This window comes from Schistocerca nitens, chromosome 9, assembly GCF_023898315.1.
Source record: "Schistocerca nitens isolate TAMUIC-IGC-003100 chromosome 9, iqSchNite1.1, whole genome shotgun sequence".
NCBI lineage: Eukaryota > Metazoa > Arthropoda > Insecta > Orthoptera > Acrididae > Schistocerca > Schistocerca nitens.
Window position 1 is genome coordinate 13,421,606 of NC_064622.1, and position 9,496 is coordinate 13,431,101.

Below are 9,496 nucleotides of genomic sequence, written 5' to 3' on the forward strand. Positions count from 1 at the left end.
TGACGGTGTGTGGCGGAGGGTACCTTCAGTACCTCTATCGGTTCTCCCTTCTATTCCAGTCTCGTATTGTTCGTGGAAAGAAGGATCGTCGGCATGCTTCTGTGTGGGCTCTAATCTCTCTGATTTTATCCTCATGGTCTCTTCGCGAAATATACGTAGGATGGAGCAATATACTGCTTGACTCTTCGGTGAAGGTATGTTCTCGAAACTTCAACAAAAGCCCGTACCGAGCTACTAAGCATCTCTCCTGCAGAGTCTTCCACTGGAGTTTATCTATCATCTCCGTAACGCTTTCGCGATTACTAAATAATCCTGTAACGAAGCGCGCTGCTCTCCGTTGGATCTTCTCTATCTCTTCTATCAACCCTATCTGGTACGGATCCCACACTGCTGAGCAGTATTCAAGCAGTGGGCGAACAAGCGTACTGTAACCTACTTCCTTTGTTTCCGGATTGGATTTCCTTAGGATTTTTCCAATGAATCTCAGTCTGGCATGTGCTTTACCGACGATCAACTTTATATGATCATTCCACTTTAAATCACTCCTAATGCCTACTCCCAGATAATTTATGTAATTAACTGCTTCCAGTTGCTGACCTGCTATATTGTAGCTAAATGATAAGGGATCTTTCTTTCTATGTATTCGCAGCACATTACACTTGTCTACACTGAGATTCAATTGCCATTCCCTGCACCACGCGTCAATTCGCTGCAGATCCTCCTGCATTTCAGTACAATTTTCCATTGTTAAAACCTCTCGATATACCACAGCATCATCCGCAAAAAGTCTCAGTGAACTTCCGATGTCACCCACAAGGTCATTTATATACACTCCTGGAAATTCAAATAAGAACACCGTGAATTCATTGTCCCAGGAAGGGAAAACTTTATTGACACATTCCTGGGGTCAGATACATCACATGATCACACTGACAGAACCACAGGCACATAGACACAGGCAACAGAGCATGCACAATGTCGGCACTAGTACAGTGTATATCCACCTTTCGCAGCAATGCAGGCTGCTATTCTCCCATGGAGACGATCGTAGAGATGCTGGATGTAGTCCTGTGGAACGGCTTGCCATGCCATTCCAACCTGGCGCCTCAGTTGGACCAGCGTTCGTGCTGGACGTGCAGACCGCGTGAGACGACGCTTCATCCAGTCCCAAACATGCTCAATGGGGGACAGATCCGGAGATCTTGCTGGCCAGGGTAGTTGACTTACACCTTCTAGAGCACGTTGGGTGGCACGGGATACATGCGGACGTGCATTGTCCTGTTGGAACAGCAAGTTCCCTTGCCGGTCTAGGAATGGTAGAACGATGGGTTCGATGACGGTTTGGATGTACCGTGCACTATACAGTGTCCCCTCGACGATCACCAGTGGTGTACGGCCAGTGTAGGAGATCGCTCCCCACACCATGATGCCGGGTGTTGGCCCTGTGTGCCTCGGTCGTATGCAGTCCTGATTGTGGCGCTCACCTGCACGGCGCCAAACACGCATACGACCATCATTGGCACCAAGGCAGAAGCGACTCTCATCGCTGAAGACGACACGTCTCCATTCGTCCCTCCATTCACGCCTGTCGCGACACCACTGGAGGCGGGCTGCACGATGTTGGGGCGTGAGCGGAAGACGGCCTAACGGTGTGCGGGACCGTAGCCCAGCTTCATGGAGACGGTTGCGAATGGTCCTCGCCGATACCCCAGGAGCAACAGTGTCCCTAATTTGCTGGGAAGTGGCGGTGCGGTCCCCTACGGCACTGCGTAGGATCCTACGGTCTTGGCGTGCATCCGTGCGTCGCTGCGGTCCGGTCCCAGGTCGACGGGCACGTGCACCTTCCGCCGACCACTGGCGACAGCATCGATGTTCTGTGGAGACCTCACGCCCCACGTGTTGAGCAATTGGGCGGTACGTCCACCCGGCCTCCCGCATGCCCACTATACGCCCTCGCTCAAAGTCCGTCAACTGCACATACGGTTCACGTCCACGCTGTCGCGGCACGCTACCGGTGTTAAAGACTGCGATGGAGCTCCGTATGCCACGGCAAACTGGCTGACACTGACGGCGGCGGTGCACAAATGCTGCGCAGCTAGCGCCATTCGACGGCCAACACCGCGGTTCCTGGTGTGTCCGCTGTGCCGTGCGTGTGATCATTGCTTGTACAGCCCTCTCGCAGTGTCCGGAGCAAGTATGGTGGGTCTGACACACCGGTGTCAATGTGTTCGTTTTTCCATTTCCAGGAGTGTATATTGTGAATAGCAACGGTCCTACGACACTCCCCTGCGGCACACCTGAAATCACTCTTACTTCGGAAGACTTCTCTCCATTGAGAATGACATGCTGCGTTCTGTTATCTAGGAACTCTTCAATCCAATCACACAATTGGTCTGATAGTCCATATGCTCTTACTTTGTTCATTAAGCGACTGTGGGGAACTGTATCGAATGCCTTGCGGAAGTCAAACAACACGTCATCTACCTGTGAACCCGTGTCTATGGCCTTCTGAGTCTCGTGGACGAATCGCGCGAGCTGGTTTTCACACGATCGTCTTTTTCAAAGCCCATGCAGATTTCTACAGAGTAGATTTCTAGTTTCCAGAAAAGTCATTATACTCGAACATAATACGTGTTCCAAAATTCTACAACTGATAGACGTGAGAGATAAAGGTCTATAGTTCTGCACATCTGTTCGACGTCCCTGCTTGTAAACGGGGATGACCTGTGCCCTTTTCCAATCCTTTGGAACGCTACGCTCTTCTGGAGACCTACGGTACACCGCTGCAAGAAGGGGGGCAAGTTCCTTCGCGTACTCTGTGTAAAATTGAACTGGTATCCCATCAGGTCCAACGACCTTCCCTCTTTTGAGCGATTTTAATTGTTTCTCTATCCCTCTGTCATCTATTTCGATATGTACCATTTTGTCATCTGTGCGACAATCTAGTGAAGGAACTACAGTGCAGTCTTTCTCTGTGAAACAGATTTGGAAAAAGTGTGTGTAGCACGGTAGACAGGTTGGTTCCTGGATCTCCAAAAGCATCTTTCTAGCCAACTCACGGCCATCAGTCAGTGGAATGCACATTGCAGGCAGACCGCCTGGGAGCTGCCTTTGAAATAACCGATATGTAACAGTTCGCTGTGTCATTGTGGTCCCAACTGTTCCTGAAATTGCTCCTGAAGATGCAGCACGATGCGACAGTCATACGCCAAACACGATGATCTTCCCTCTTGGTAGAGCCACGTGGCCGTCCGCAGCCAGGTCTTCCCGCGAGGACGCTGCCAGCAGTCATGCATAGCGGCTACACTCCTGCCAAGTCTTTCTGTGACATCGCAGAAGCAACCTCCAACTTCTCGTGGCCCTATTACAGGACCTCGTTCGAACTCAGTCAGGTGTTGATAATGGCGTCATTGTTGCCTTAAAGGCGTTCTTGACTAACACCAACTCACCACGTCCAATTTCAGACATAACTAACGCTCACGATCGTTGCTGCCTCCATTTAAAGCAAACTTGATTTTCATCCTCACAGTGCTGCTGCTATTGTTACGCTTGAGCGACTGGCGCGAAATTGGAATAGACATCGTGTTCCAGATGTACAAAGATGCCTACCAACTTTCATTTATGTCGCACAGTGCCTCCTTGGTGTTACGATTTTTTATCCGTCAGTCTAGGACTGTGAGACGTCTAAAGAACTTAACCTGACTGTTGAAAACAAATATCGGAGAAATATGTCACGAGGGAGCTGCACAGCAGCCATTGGTCTAAGTGAAACTGTCAGAGCGCTCATGTGGCAAGCTTTGGGGCTTTCATCATACGCTCCGGACTTGGCACCAACTAACTTTAGCTTGATTCCTAAGTTAAAGGTCCATGAAAAGGGAAATACTTTTGCAGAAGACAGTGATGATCAACAAAGGGTTGTCTTCAAATCCCTGAGTCAGAATTACTTCAACTTTACCACCATATACACTGAAGAGCCAAAGAAACTGGTACACCTGCCTAATATCATGAAGAGTCCCCGCGAGCACGCAGAAGTGCCGCAACACGACGTGGCGTCGACTCGACTAATGTCTGGAGTAGCGCTGGAGGGAACTGACACCATGAATCCTTCATCATTGTCCATAAATCCGTAAGAGTACGAGGGGGTGGACATTTCTTCTGAACAGCACGTTGCAAGGCATGCCAGATATGCTCAATAATATTCATGTCTGGGTAGTTTGGTGAGCAGCGAAAGTGTTTAGGCTCAAAAGAGTGTTCCTGCAACCATTCTGTAGCAATTTTGGACGTGTGGAGTGTCGCATTGTCCTCCTTGAATTGCCCAAGTCTGTCGGAATGCACACTGCACATGAATGGATGCAGGTGATCAGACAGGATGCGTACGTACGTGTCACTTGTCAGATTCGTATCTAGACGTGTCAGGGGTCCCATATCACTCCAACTCCACGCGCTCCACACCACTGCAGAGCCTCCACCAGCTCGAAAAGTCCCCTGCTGAAATTCACTGTCCATGGATTCGTGAGCTTATCTTCATACCCGTACAGGTCCATCTGATCGATACAATTTGACACGAGACTCGTCCGACCAGGCAACAAGTTCCCACTAATCAACAGTCCAATGTCGGTCTTGGCGGAGCAAGGTGAGGCTTAAACATGGGCTCCGAAAGCCAATATTGATGATGTTTCATGGAATGGTTCGCACGCTAACACTTGTTGATGGCCCAACATTGAAATCTGCAGCAATTTGCGGAAGGGTTGCACTTCTGTCACGTTGAACGATTCTCGTCACTCGTCGTTGGTCCCGTCCTTGAAGGATCCTTTTCCGGCTGCAGCCATGTCGAAGACTTGATGTTTTACCGGGTTCCTGATATTTACAGTACACTCGCGAAATGGCCGTACAGGAAAATCCCCACTTCATTGCCGCCTGCCCGGCTTTGGTGGCCGAGCGGTTCTAGGCACTTCAGTCCGGAACCACGCGGCTGCTACGGTCGCAGGTTCGAATCCTGCCTCGGGCATGGATGTGTGTCATGTCCTTAGGTTAGGTAGGTTTAAGTAGTTCTAAGTCTAGGGGACTGATGACCTCAAATGTTAAGTCCCATAGTGCTTAGATCCATTTTTGAACCATTGCCGCCTCGGAGTTGCTGCGTCCCGTCGCTCGTGCGCCGACTACAACACCACGTTCAAACTCACTTCACTCTTGATAACCTGCCATTGTAGCAGCAGTAACCGATCTAACAACTGCGCCAGACGCTAGTTGTCTTATATAGGCGTTGCCGACCGCAGCACCGTGTTCTGCCTGTTTACATATCTCTGTACTTGAATACGCATGCCAATACCAGTTTCTTTGGCGCTTCGGTGTGTATGTATAATAGTGGTATAGGACGTTCTGAATCTCTGCAATGAGCAATATAGAGCTGGTAGATGATCAGAAACTGATTACTCAGAGATGAGTACCTAACTGTCTGAAGTGAAAGTTTTCTCTTTTTTTATCGAGATGAGTAAGTCGCACTTTGAAAGCGATGACTGGCTGTCTCAGTGTGTGCACTACAGCGGCGGAAGTCATTTCCTTGTCTCTTTGTACCGGGGTTTCAGACGCCAACTACTTCGTGGAACCCTATAGCAAGAGATCCACCGACGAGTGTATGTTATTTTTTAATGTAGCGCTATCGATGTCGAAGCAGAAGTGCAAGCATAGTCCAGACACCTACCTGGCAGGCACTTCTCGCTGAGGGTGTCCTAACATCTGAAAATCCCACTTGGCATGGTCGGCTGCTCATCCCAAACTACTCAGTTTAAGATCAGACCCTAAAAGTTTGGCACGGCCTGTTGAGCACAGCAGGCAGGCAGGTAGAAGCTCTGACGTGTGGCACGGGCTGCCTACCTCACCGGCGTCTCTCTGTTCGCGTTTGAGTTGGTGCTCCTTCCGCTTCGGCGACCACTTCGGGAACTACGAGCTCCGGGGCACTGACAGCTCGCGAGCTGTTGACAGTGAGTGAGGCGTGACGCAAAGCGTCCCCCAAGGCGTCAAAACTTGGTTACATTTGCTCAGGCAGGCGTGACCGTTCTGTACGGCAGAGGCCGAAATGGAAACACGAGGAACGTAACTGCACGCAATGGTGGCGCTATTTTGGAAGTCTGTGTTATATACAGGGCTGAATTGTTCTCCCAATCGCGGTTGTTATTAATATGACAGGGGCACATTTCATAAGGAAGAACACCATTTACCCTTCCAAACCGAGTCTCATCCCAAATATAATTATCTTGCCCTTGGCTGCCCAAGAGTATTTGCTGGCGCTCACTCGCAGTCGCCAAGGTGTTATTGGAATAGTACCGCTTCTCAGCAGGAGTCCACCTAGTCAAGAGCTTCTGGCTTAGCTGGTGAGTTTTTTGATGAGATGATGAGGGTTATTTACAACATTCTTATAAAAATTAATATTTCTAGGACTTGGCCTCGTCTGTAATACTGGACGCACAGTCTTGGGCTTTCTCGCTCCACTCAAAAATATTGCTATCCCTGACTGTGGAGCCGGCCGCTGTGGCTGAGCGGTTCTAGGCGCTTCAGTCCGCAACCGCGCGACTGCTACGGTCGCATGTTCGAATCCTGCCTCGGGCATGGATGTGTGTGATGTCCTTAGGTTAGTTAGGTTTAAGTAGTTCTAACGTCTAGGGGACTGATGACCTCAGATGTTAAGTCACATAGTTCTCAGAGCCATTTTTGAACCTGACTGCCGGCCGGAGTGGCCAAGCGGTTCTAGGCGGTACAGTCCGGAACCGCGCGACCGCTACGGTCGCGGGTTCGAATCCTGCCTCGGGCATGGATGTGTGTGATGTCCTTAGGTTAGTTAGGTTTAAGTAGTTCTAAGTTCTAGGGGACTTATGACCTCAGCAGTTGAGTCCCATAGTGCTCAGAGCCATTTGAACCATTTGAACCTGAATGTGGACGATCCTGGAGGGAAAGCCTGTTATAGCTTTGAGCCGTTTCGTCACCGACGCGCAGTTCTCGAGGAGTGACGAAATTCAGTGACAGGAGCTGCGTCGCACGTTCTCACGGTAGAGTCGGTCAGTTTGTGCCGCACTTTTTCAGTGTCGGTAGGTGCCAGGATTCCTGTGCCCGACTCGTCGTTCCTGCAACACTGTCTGAGACGTATCAGTTAAACTTGCCGTGAACCCACACTGAGGGTGAATAAATTAAGTATGAGCACTGCAATCCTACCTTCCCAAGTAGACAGTCACTGACGTAGCGTGCTTGCAGCAGTGGCTTTTACGTTAGCGTCCAGGGCGAGTGCAGCTCACTTCCTTAATTCTTTTATCCGCGACGTCTTCTCGATACAAAATAGTTTGATTTACAACCACCCGCTCTTTGGAAATGTCAGGACTGCGGGCAACAGCCGCCCCAGTTTGCACCTCGTTTCCGCTACGGCTTTTCCTCGTAACTTCGCAATATTATCCACGGGAAGCCTTCTTACTTGCAAAGGACGAAGGAAACCCTGCTGGGCGTCAAATACACTGGTGTCCAAAATTAAAGCAACAAAGAGGAAATTTAGCAAGGTTGCTTTTATTTTGGCACAAAACAATATAAACAGGTGATAGTAAAGTAGAAACAGTGCAAAGAATAAAGAATGTAATCAACTGCAACGTACATAATGGTAGACAAAAACGTTCTTCGTTTTTTTCGAACTCAATGGATTTACACACACATTCTGACGACTGGTTAATGTTCTCAGTGTGGGGTGTGACCTACTCGGGGACCAATAAAGGCCTGAGAAAGACGGAACACGCTGTGAATGATGTCATCAATCTCAAGTTGAGGCAATAACGCCCATTCTTCCTGCTCAATTGCTCGCAGTCTTGGAGAGTGGTCGGTGGATGCCGACGTGATGCAAGCCGTCCTGCTACTGCATAGCAGACATAGTCTGTGCGATTCAGATCGGGAGAGCGAGCAGGCCACGGCACGCGTGCAATATTTTACGTTTCCAAAAAGCATCAGTCACGCGTGCTGTATGAGTTCGAGCATTATCGTGCAGCAGTACGAAGTCTGGGCGCACAGCATCTTGCAACAAGCGCACATGAGGTCCCAAGATCTCCGCACATTACGTGACGGTAGTTAAATCCTACCGATTCTGCCGTACAATTTCATGAAGAGGTGTCCTAGTGGTGAACATAATCCGTGCCCACACCATTACGGATCCTCCTCGATATCGGTCCCTTTCCGCAATGTTTGCAACTCGAAATCGAGTTCTACGTTCCCTCCAGATGCGAGTCCGTCGAGAATCAGTCTCCAGACCAAATCGGGACTTATCTGTGAAAAGAACATCGGCCCACCGGTCCACCGTCCACGTGGCATGTTGACGACTCCACTGTAGAAGATCCCTTCTGTGAAGACACGCTAGAGGTACACACACACCAGGTCTCCAACTGTAAACGCCACTCTGCTGAAGCCTTCAAATGTTAAAATGTGTGTGAATTCCTAAGGGACCAAACTGCTGAGGTCATCGGTCCCTAGACTTACACACTACTTAAACTAACTTATGCTAAGAACAACAAACACACCCATGCCCGAGGGAGGACTCGAACCTCCGGCAGGATGGACCGCCAATCCGTGACAGGACGCCTAAGACCGCGCGGCCATTCCGCGCGGCGCCGAAGCCTTCTGTATTCCGTTTGCCTCGCTACAACACGTTCAGGGGATGTGAGGTCAGAGGTCAGTTGCCGTGCAGTACTAAGGCGGTATCGTCGTGCCCTTACAGACAAATAACGGTCCTCTTATATCTGATGTCTCACGTGGTAGCCCCTGTACCGGGCTCCGGGATACAGTTTCCGTCTCTATAAAATGCCACCACATCCGAGAACCAACAGAACGATTCACATTAAGCCACCGGGGCATGTGAGTTTGCGACTGCTCTGCTTCTATTCTTCCTATGGCCCTACACCGCAGAGAGCCTGCCTGGTAGGCGTCTTGTCTGTGCCATACTGCACCGTCTGTGACTGTGTACTCAGCGACTGTGGATGTGGGACTATTCGACAAACACTACCCTGCTTTATAGGTGCCCTGACGTCATTGCTCGCGTGTTTATCCGTTGATCGGATTGCCGTCTTCCGTGCAGAATAGGATCGTAACGACATTTGTTGACAGTCAGTATGATAACATCGTGAATTATACACAGAAAGGGGAAGTTGCAGTTTGTTGCTGTAATTTTGGACACCAGTGTATGTGCTGCAGCTCGAGGAAGGGACCCATTTCTCTCAGTATGCTACACTTTTCAAATAAGAAATTACAAACATTTAAACGCACAAAATGTCGAATACAGACGACACCGGCCTTCCCTTACCCACACTTTCTCCGGATTTCGTGTTTCGCGTGACGGCCGCTTGAGCTCTGGTGTCGCCCGCCTGAACGGCGAGTAGCAGCGAGCAGCGTCAACCAACGCTACACCCACGCAGTGGCACGTCCACAGGCTCTCTTCGCAACGTGATTCTCAGGCGCCGGTCGCTTCTTACCGAGT

The 9,496-nt window shown here is 49.9% G+C and overlaps 1 pseudogene; it reads right to left on the reverse strand.

The window, feature by feature from the left end:
- LOC126203502 (uncharacterized) overlaps nt 1-9,231 on the reverse strand; it is a 71,325-nt pseudogene extending 62,094 nt beyond the window's left edge.
- Nucleotides 9,232-9,496: the final 265 nt, after the last annotated feature.